Here is an 11,438-nt window from a genome sequence, read left to right on the forward strand (position 1 = left end):
TTAGAATTTTTATTCAGCCTATTGTTTGTTGAAGTGGATTCTGAATAGACCCTGAATATATCGGCTCCATCCAGTTCCTGTACTATATCAGATATTGTAATATTTTAAATCATTAAATACTATTGATTACTGTAATAATCACATATTTGCTTTATATAAATATTTTGACTATTTCATTTATAGATGTCCAAACGCAAACAAATACTTCTCTGTCATCGGATACACCACGTAAGAGAAAATTGAGAAGTTCACATAAAAATCTCCGAAAACAAAATATAACAGTGAGAAGGATGCCCTCTGAAGCTACTGACAAATTGAACACGATGGAAAAATTCGTCAACAACTGTTGTGATCAATTCTTACCAGAACACTTTGCAAAGATTGTCTAATATTACATCGAAGGGGAGAAGGTATACACAAGCATACAAAGAGTTTAGCATGCAATTATATTTTTTGGGGCCCCGCTCATATAAATTTTTACAAACCTTATTTTATTTGCCTTCGACAAGAACATTAAGAAGATTTACCGAACAATTAAAATTTTTGCCTGGACTAAATAATGTATAACTTTATAACGCCTTACAACTGAAGGTTGCTTCTATGTCAAATGTAGACAAAGACTGTGTCTTATATATTGACGAAATGTCGCTCAAAGAGAACGTATTTTATCATATAGGTAGAGATGAGATTGTTGGATAGTAGATTTAGGAAATAATAATAGAGAAAATTATTCAGCACGTAACGCTAATGTCTTCATGATACGAGGTATTCATAGCAACTGGAAACTGCCCCTAGGATATTTTGATCATCTTGCACAGCAACGTTTCTTCAAGAGACAATCCAAGAATGTATCAATAATTTGACAAATAGATATTCTTCAGGTTTTTATTTGCTAATCTAATTGATTGTAAGCTTCCCATCACTTTAATAACAGAAAATATTACAATACCTGATGTAGTACTAGAGGTTGATGGATCTGACAAATCCTGGATCGATTCAGATAATGAATTGTTATAATGATAAAATAAATATATCTATATTTGAATTTTCCTGATAACCGTTCATGCGATTCAGGAGATGCTATAAGATCCTCTCAAGATGGTCCTGCTTCTACAAGATATTTAAGAATTAATATAGATGTTAACAATACACTACTCTGATTTATACCTGATAATGACTGCTTCAGATAATGGTAATAACACATTGCCTTTTGAAGTGGTAGGTGTAACCAAAAGATCTAAAGTAAAAGTTTTAGTAAACGATGTAACGGTATAACTATATTAAAAATTACCTTTTAAAATACTTGCTTTATTAACAGGGTTTTCCTCTGCTTTCATGATGTTAAATCCGGTGATGAACTGCTGTGGGCAACAACCTTTTCGTGTGTGGACCGCTGTACATTTTACCTGAAAAATCCAAATCACCTACAGGAAAAGTATTATATAGATGTTCGACAGATTTGTTTTGCAGATCTAATCTATCACACACCTTTTACCACTGGGTTGCTCTGCAAATAATAATACAAGTTTAATTGCAAAACAACGGTAATAATAGAACTTGTTTACCGCTCTGTATTTTTTGGTACACGAAAAAAGCTGATACCTTTACCCGGTGTTGATCTACAATTACGATACGATCTTTTTTTATCCATTACTACTTACTACTATACAGGTGTCCAGAAATGACGTGTACAACGGAAGACCACAAGTGCCTTGACCAAAAGTATGATGATTTAACTCAAGTACATAAAATTGCTGTATAACACAAAATATCAATTATACTAACAATATCTAAATAGTATTCTAAATTACTAATGAAAAATTAAATTTCTAAAAATAAAATACTAAATAATGTTAATAATACCAAAACAAACTATGTTAAAAACGAAAAATAACACTACTCTACGAACAAGACAAAATAACAACAATAAACTAATAATAATAATTTGTAGCAAGAGAAGAACAAAGAGGGAAGAAGTTTTACATTTATCGATCGGTTTCGTGCGAGTAATGCAACATCTGTCTTTACGACTTAGCGTCGCCGAAGCCCGGTTCTACTCTAAAACGCTATAGGACGGTTGCAAGAGTGAAGTTTGGTTTAGTTTATTCTTAATCTTTGACGAACTCGTTTCGTGTGAGATAATTCGGACGAACCCGCGTAAAGAAACAATTATACAAAATTATTGCTTTTGTAGCTATTTGTTTATTAATAAAGACTTATTTCATTCTTTTTTTTAAACAAGTAATGTAATAAGTGGCGCCCAACTAGCGGCCCGAATTTCACGTGAAAGTTTGAGTTTTGTGATGCCTCCAAAGAAAAGAACTGACGCCAACCCGGATTCCGACGTGGAAGAATCAAAGATAACTGCTACGATGTCTACCAATGAATTCGCAGCGTTGCTGGAAGCAGTACAACGTTCGCAACTCGAATTTAACCGTCAATTGCTGGAACAATTTACGCCGCGTACAGTTTCGCCCGCCGCGCCTAGTCCTTCACCGTCGGGTAGTTTCGCGAGATGTTCCGCGCGTTTTGATGGCAGTAATCAGAACAATGATGCAGTTGAAGCATTCGTGGACGCCGTACAGATATATAAAGAGTGCACAGACGTTTCTGATGATCACGCTTTACGCGGATTGCCTCTTTTATTGACGGGAGAAGCCGCGATATGGTGGCAAGGCGTAAAAAGCTCTGTGACGAATTGGAATGACGCGATTAAACAACTGCGCGCGATGTACGGAATCACAAAGCCCGCGTACAAACTTTTTCGGGATTTGTTTAATAACGAACAGGGTGATGTCAAGTGCGATGTTTTTTTGTGCCGCGCTAGATCTATTATCGCAAAAATGCCGTACAAAATACCGGAAGATATGATGTTAGACATGGTTTACGGGTTATTAAACAAAAAGATTCGTAAACATGTTTCTCGCGAGTGCGTAAATACATTCGACGAACTCATCCAAAAAGCCCGCGACGCCGAGACACTTATCCTCGAATACCGCGACGACGTAAGTAGCACAAGCAGTGCGCAGAAACCAGGAAGTGTCGAGACTGAACAGAAACCGAATAGAAACAGACCACGCTGCTCGTATTGCAAACGGTTCGGACACCTTAAAGATGAGTGTCGTGATTTGGCCAACAAGAACAAAGAAAGTGATAAAAGCCAAGCTAATCCAAAACCAAGTGACTCCGTCGAAAGGAACGTCCTTCGCTGTTACGGATGCGGTAAAGAAGGCGTTATCCGCGCAAAATGTCCCATCTGCAAAGAAAATGCTAACAAGAACGTCAACGTTGCGTCATTAGGAAATTTGTCCTTTTATCAAATTTCGGCGAATGAGGACGACGATCGCAGACCGTTACTGCTAATTACAGTAGGCAACCAGAAGGGAGTAGGTTTTGTAGATACTGGAGCACAAATCAGTGTGGCTGGTTGGAAATTCTATGAAGTGTTGAAGGAAGCGAATTATAAATTCACCCCTAAGAAAATCAGTTTCACTCTGGCCGACGGAAAAGCTAAGACTGAAGAAGTATTGGAAACCGAAGTCGAGGTTAACATTGAAAGTCGTACGGTACGACAAAGATTTATCGTGTTGCCAAATGCTAAAGCAAATAGAACGCTTTTAGGAGCGGATTTCCTTTCCTTGGCAGGGATTGTGTTGGACATACCACATGGCGAGTGGTGGTTCCGCGATGTACCGGAAGTAAAATACCAGTTTTTCTTGAAACTCAATAAAGACAATGAGAAAACCACAACTACTGCAAACATTGCAATTGAAGCTATCGATCGAACTGAAGCAGAAGCTGTTCCTTGTGGGCTTCGACAGGATGAAGCAACGAGACTTACGGAAGAAGAACGAGAATGTCTGAGTCAACTTTTGTTGGAATTCGAAGACATCTTTGGACAAGGGGGAGAACCAACTCCTTTCGCAGAACACCGTATCGAAACGAGTGACTGTGCACCGACCGCCGTTCCACCATACCGAATGTCCCCACAGAACAAAGAAATTCTGCGCCGTGAGTTGGAAAAGATGTTATCCGATCATATTATCGAAGAATGTGAATCACCGTGGGCTGCACCGGTGGTACTTGTGCCAAAAAAGGACGGTTCCCGTAGAGTGTGTATAGATTATCGAAAACTAAACTCAGTGACAATCAGTGATAGTTACCCGTTGCCGCGAATCGAGGACCTCTTACATTTAGCACGTGAAACATTATACATGACGACACTAGATCTAAGGTCTGGTTACTGGCAAGTGCGTGTGCGAGAACAAGATCGTGACAAAACCGCGTTTGTGACACCGTTCGGAACTTATCGGTTTAACAGAATGCCGTTCGGTCTGAAGAATGCCGGCGCGACATTCCAGAGATTGATAGATCGTTTTCGTGCGGGCCTAAAGAACATCACCGTGTTGTGCTACCTTGATGACATTATAGTGGTTTCGAAAAGTTTCAAAGAACACTTAAACCATTTACGAGCCGTTTTCGAGAGACTACGGAAGTTTTCACTGCACGCGAATCGGAAAAAGTGTGTATTGGCATGTGAAGAAGTTAAATTCCTTGGACATGTACTGACGAGCAGTGGCATTAAGACGGATCCAGAGAAGGTATCCGCGATTACAGATATGCCCCCGCCGACTAACCTGAAACATTTGAGAACCTTCCTTCAAACTTGTTCCTGGTACAGAAGGTTCATCAAAAATTTTTCCGCAACTGCTAAACCATTAACTGATCTTACGAAGAAAAACACTAGATGGGAATGGGATGACGCTCAACGAAAAGCTTTCCAAGAGCTAAAAACATTATTAACGTCAGCACCAATCTTAAGACAGGCAGATGAAAGTGATTATTTCATCATACGCACCGACGCCAGCGCATACGCCCTCGGAGCAGTATTATTGCAAGGTGAAGCAGAAGACGAAAGACCAGTGGAATACGCCAGCCGTTTATTAACGACGTCAGAGAAGAATTATTCTACAACGGAGCGTGAAGCTCTGGCTTTAGTATGGGCTGTGACTAAATTTAGAGGATACATAGAGGGTTCGAAGGTTGTGGTAGCGACAGATCATCAGCCTCTACGTTGGTTAATGTCGTTGAAATCGCCCAGTGGAAGATTGGCAAGATGGGCGTTGGTATTGCAATCATATGACATAAGAATTGTATACATACCCGGAAAGTCTAACGCCGTAGCTGACACATTATCGAGGCCCCCCTGTGAAACCGACACCAACGATGTGTGTCTTTGTTACGTAGAAGTTGAACTACCGAGAGAGAAGGCATCCGAAATACGCGGAAAATAAGTTGATGACCCTGATGTGCTTAAGATCATCAATGCATTTGAAAAGGTCAGTCCTGATTTGCCAAATTGGACTAGTCGAGGTTATACGATGGTGGACGGAGTGTTATATAGGTTCGTACCTGAATCCGATACCGATGAACCGCAACTGGTGGTGCCAGCGAGCGAGAGAAAGCTTATCCTATACGAAAATCACGACGCACCAACTGCTGGTCATTATGGTGTAGACAAAACGTTCCAGAAAATAGCGTCCCGGTACTATTGGCCTGGCATGAGAAGACAGATAAGTGATTACATTTCGAGCTGCCTGGCCTGTCAGCGATATAAACCAAGTAACTTGAAGCCCGCTGGTTTATTAAGAACTCCTGTGGTGTCGCAAAGATTCGAAGTGATATCCGTTGATTTGTTTGGTCCATTGCCTACAACGACGAGTAATCACCGTTGGATCCTGATTATTGAAGACGTAGCTTCAAGGTGGGTGGAGCTGTTCCCAATTGTTGAGGCCACTGCCGAGTGCTGCGCTAAAATACTTGTTGACGAAATCGTTCTAAGATACGGAACCCCTCGGAAAATGTTGTCAGATAATGGAGTCCAATTCGTTAGTTCAGTGATGCAAAAGATGGCATACTGTTTGGATATAACGCAGACATTTACTCCGTTATATCACCCCGAGTCCAATCCCGTCGAAAGGAAAAACAGAGATATGAAAACACAACTAGCGATACTAGTTGGCGAGGACCATTGCGATTGGGTAGATAGACTTCCCAGTATACGCTTCGCTATGAATACGGCTAACAGTTTATCAACAGGAAAGACTCCAGCTTATATAACGTTTGGAAGAGAGCTTCGATCTCCTGGCGATATAACACGAGATCTGCGAGCGATTGTGGAAGCAGAAAATTATGTGCCCCAGATAACTCCGCAATTATTAAAGTTAGCAGATACGTTGCTCGACGCTAGGGATAAAATAGAACAACGACAAGATCATGCCAAAAGGTATGCTGATATTAAACGCAGAGAGTCTCCCGTTTATAAAGAGGGTGATTTGGTAATGGTGACGACACATCTCCTCAGCAATGCCAAGATGGGGAGAAGCGGCAAGTTTGAACCTAGACGAGACGGTCCATATAAAATCCTACGGGCGCATTCCTCAGCGAGCTACGACCTAGTTAGTGCTAGTGACCCTAATTCCATTGTGGGATGTTACCATGTCAAGGATCTGGTCCCGTTTAGGGGGAGACAGGGTGCCGAAGATGTGCCGGACCCTGAGCGTCCAAAAAGAAGAAGAGGGCGGCCCAAGAAGAATGCTGGTCCACCAACGAGGGCGTAAAATGGTGAACCAGAGGGGGAGCCTGTAGCAAGAGAAGAACAAAGAGGGAAGAAGTTTTACATTTATCGATCGGTTTCGTGCGAGTAATGCAACATCTGTCTTTACGACTTAGCGTCGCCGAAGCCCGGTTCTACTCTAAAACGCTATAGGACGGTTGCAAGAGTGAAGTTTGGTTTAGTTTATTCTTAATCTTTGACGAACTCGTTTCGTGTGAGATAATTCGGACGAACCCGCGTAAAGAAACAATTATACAAAATTATTGCTTTTGTAGCTATTTGTTTATTAATAAAGACTTATTTCATTCTTTTTTTTAAACAAGTAATGTAATAAATTCTAATAACGAAAAATAACTGCTCTACGAACAAGACAAAATAACAACAATAAACTAATAATAATAATTCTAATAATGAAAACTAACACTACTCTACGAACAAGACAAAATAACAACAATATATTAATAATAATAATTCTAATAACGATAAATATCTATTCTACAGACAAGACAAAATAATAATAATAATAACTAAGACAAACGTCGCTAAAATCGCAAATGAATACACCAAAATAGTGGTACAAGTTATAAGCATAAGCGTTAAAGCAAATGTGAAGTTATTTTAAAATAACCGTTGGTTATTGTGAAGCCTTGTTCTTATTGGATAATTTACCACCAATAGCAGCTGCCTTGCCAACTCTCAGTAATATTTCCCGCAACTGCACGATAGACTCCCACTTCCTTTAATGGGGTTAGTTTGTCTTTGGCTATCGGAAGAGCGTTTTGTATTTTGCTGACCGTACCGTATCGTAACTCAATATCATTCTTCTTCATAAGGAAGGCAGATCAAACCGGCTGGTGTCGTACATACCGAGTCATCCTTCTGTTTGTGTGGTTTGGTGGCTCGTTGAATATCCCTCATAGTATAGCCGTTCTTCTGCAGTACATCTTCTAGGAATCTTTCTTCAGGTTCTCTTTATCACATATCCTCTTTGCTCGCTGGAATAAGGCTTGAATCACGGACCTCTTCATTTGAATTACCTATTATAATTGTATATTTTATTTTAATTATATTTAATTAATTATTTTAATAAAGATCGTTATGCATGTTATTAATTTTCATTTAACTTTTGGTTTTTTGTTAGATAATTGAGTTACCTGTTGTATTTTAGAAGTTGTGTTTTTTCTAATGTGGTCTAGCAAAAGGACAGAAAACCAATTCGGCGTTGCTATTTTTTTATAATTTCCTCATAATAAACCTTTCTTCGAAATGTTTTTCACATATACGCGAATTTTGACAATAATATGCAACATACTTTCCCAATGCTGACGTTTTTCTCTATCACTGGGAAAAGTAAACGTCGAAATATAAGCGGCTGTACCTTTCTTATTACTGGTACAACTTGTTATACAACACTTCGAAGGTATTATGCAAAATAATACATAAACGGAAGGCAATTAACGGAAATGACAACGCAATAAAATAACTAACAATAATAATAAATAAAGAACTGAGAATAAACTGTTGTATAGCCTAGGTTACACGTAACGAATACAGTGGCGAGACAGTGCACTCGGCCAAGCCCTAGGTTGATATAAACATATTACCGAGTGCTCGGGCGAGCGCTCTACCTAGTACCAGGGCGAGACAGTCACTCGGACCCTGTTCTATGTACTGGACCGAGTGACATGCCACTCTCTCGGCCTAGTGTTATTTTACTGTTTCGCCACTGTAGTCGTTACGTGTGACCTAGGATTATGTATGAGAATACAAATCATAACTGAGAGTATCGGAATCGACGTGGCGACACGAATGGTGAATCAGCCTAAATCGGACAACTTTAGAGTCCGGAGTGGGGCATTACGGCCTCTTATTTTACGTTGGTCTCGGCTACGCCCAACGTGGATTTTTTCTCAATTTTCAATTTTTTCGACCAGTTTACCGATATATCCGGCTTCTCGAAGGACCATGCTTGTTTATATTTACATGTGCGAATTACAAATTAAAGAGAAACAGAAATAAGCTATGCGGGGAGAGGGGGGTTCCGTCCAATCGGAACAGATGGTGCGTCCCAGACAGTACGCCGCGCCTTTATCTTACCTACATAAAGAAATAAGGCGCGACTTCCTGTCTGGGACACACCATCTGTTCCGATTGGACGGAACCCCCGTCACCCCGCAGAGCTTATTTCTGTTTCTCTTTAATTTGTAATTCCATTAAATCGCTCTTAAAAAATTAGGGAGCTCTAATTTTGAAAAACTGATAACGGAATCCGACAACTGACATTATTTGACATATTTTGGTGAAATCCGCGAGGAAATCCACCCAGCCGTTTTCGACATAACGGCGTCTTACTAAACCGCGATTTTCCGCGAAACTGTATGGAATATCGAAAAAATTAAATATGCCACTCATTAAGAACACATCAGGCTACCATCTGTTCAAAATTAAAATTTTTTCGTACGATAGTTTTTGAGAAAAAAAATCGCAAAGTTGCCGGTACCGTAAAAAATTGGGTGCTTTTTTCATTTAAGAAAACCATGGATCCGAAAATTTTCAAATTAACATATGTTACGTAGAAATAGTTACAATCAGTTACAACAAACTTTGTCGCAATTTTTTTTATCGAGCGGTTGCGAGGATATCGATCTCTAAAGTGAGGGCCCTTGACTTTTTACACGGATAGTAATCGTGTTCACTGCTTTATCGACTCAACGGCCGATAATTACAGATTTCCAATTGATGGTATTCCGTTGCAGATTGCGAACGGCGATCGAGCAGATATGACGATATACGTGTTGAATATTTTTCCATGGCACTTCCTTAGTGTTACTTGTCAGATGTTTTAATTTTTTGAAAAATAGAAATCAATACTGAAAGAATAAATTTAATATAAGTAAAAGAGGTTTTAAACATACATATAATATTCATTAAAATCTAATTAGGTTAGAATTAACCTGATTAAGTGATTTTTAATGACCTCATTAAGACCTTAATTACTATTCCACACATATAAATAACTTCCAATTCTATACAAAGTTCAGTTTACCCAGTTCTTTTGTAAGTCACAGTTCTTGTGATACTACGTTAATCAATATGCTTTTTCAAACTTTCCAGAAAACAATCTACACGAACCAAGTTATACCGTTCATTTTAGAGTTTCCCGTGGAATTAATAATAACGATTCTAGGTTTTTTGGATCCGAAATCTCTTTTGGTTGTAGCCGTAACATCATGGAAAGGTGATGGATATTTGTCAAGAACACACAACTCTTCGAAGACGATTGCGAGCTGCTGAAAAATCCGAAGAAAAACGAAGAGTGAATTATTATTTAAATCCAAGTAGTGTAGTTAAAGTAAGAAGAAATGGACCTGTCAATAATTGTTCGACAAAATTTGAAGTGTCTAAAAAAGACTTTTTGTCTTTGGATTTAATTGGTAAGATTAGTAATAAGTGTGAAAGTAGGTTTAAGAGGATAAGTAATATTACATCAACTCGAAACTTTAGAATATAAGTTCTTAATTTTAGATTTATTTCAAAATCTATTGACGAATTCCTTTTTGAATAAATTTTAAACTTTAAGATGTTACTTGTGAAGTGAAAACGATTCTAAAATAAAATGGTATAAAAATAAATAAAACTTCTATTAACTGATTTTTCAAGTTCGTACGCACTCGCGTGAGTTGGAATTGTTTAAGGAAGTTTGATTTTAGTTTTTAGAAATAATAATAATCTTTATAGTGCTATAAGATAGTTTTCTTACACTCGTCATTAGAATTTACAGGTTCACATTTACTAAGAAATATCAATCTACACAACGATTACAAGTTGCGTATTTGTGAACATCGGCATGATTTAAAAGCTCATCGAAATTGTTCAGAGCATACGAGTGCTGTTCGCGTCTTGTACAGATTGCTCATTTTGTGCGAGGTATTCTCAACTCTCTTTTTGTCTTTATAGCTGCTTAAATTTACTATACGGATCATGTTTGATTTAATGTTGGGGTGGAAGTTTGGAAGATACACATTATTGTATCGAAAATAATATTTTCGATATTGAAGTTGGTTTTCGTGGGAGTATTTCTGTACGGACTTATTTTTTTGTTCTCTGCGTTATCAGACCGGTCGTGGATTTGTATTGCTATGTCCCAGGAAGCGCCAGGGAGCCGATTTGACGAAATATAGGGTTTTTTTTTGGAAATGTTCATCTTGTCTCGACGATGCCAATGCTTCCATAGTGATTGATGATGATCCAGCGCTCCTCTTCTTCCAGCTCTTCCATTCCATCTAACACCCAGTTGTTATCAATATTAAAATCTAAAAATATAAATTCCAAATATGAAGAAATACTTATATCTGTCATTCTATGGTGACGTGATTTCGATAAGACACTTAAGTCGTTTGGAGAGAAGGTTAAGACCATTGATGGTGTTGTTGCTGAAAATCTTAAATTAAAAGAATCGGTCACCGAACTGAATTCTTATATTGAGCACTTTGAATAGCATTCCAGACTTAATAACTTGACCTGGTCTGGAATACGCGAAAAAAATAATAAGGATATGCTCTATTGTTTCGGAGATAGGGAAGGATTGTCCATTGGTCTAGACAGATGTTGACGCTGTGCATAGATTGCCCTCGAGAAATCACTCTGATATCTCGCGTGCTCATGTGAAAAATGTAATTATCAAATTCAAATCTCGTATACGAGACCGATTTTTGGCGTGGGCAAGGATATACCGTAAAAATAGTGACAATCCATTGACGGGCATTAAGATTCTTAATCTGACTGATAATTTGTTTATTAATGAGCACCTTACGGCTTTTAA

This window comes from Onthophagus taurus, chromosome 8, assembly GCF_036711975.1.
Source record: "Onthophagus taurus isolate NC chromosome 8, IU_Otau_3.0, whole genome shotgun sequence".
Taxonomy (NCBI): Eukaryota; Metazoa; Arthropoda; class Insecta; order Coleoptera; family Scarabaeidae; genus Onthophagus; species Onthophagus taurus.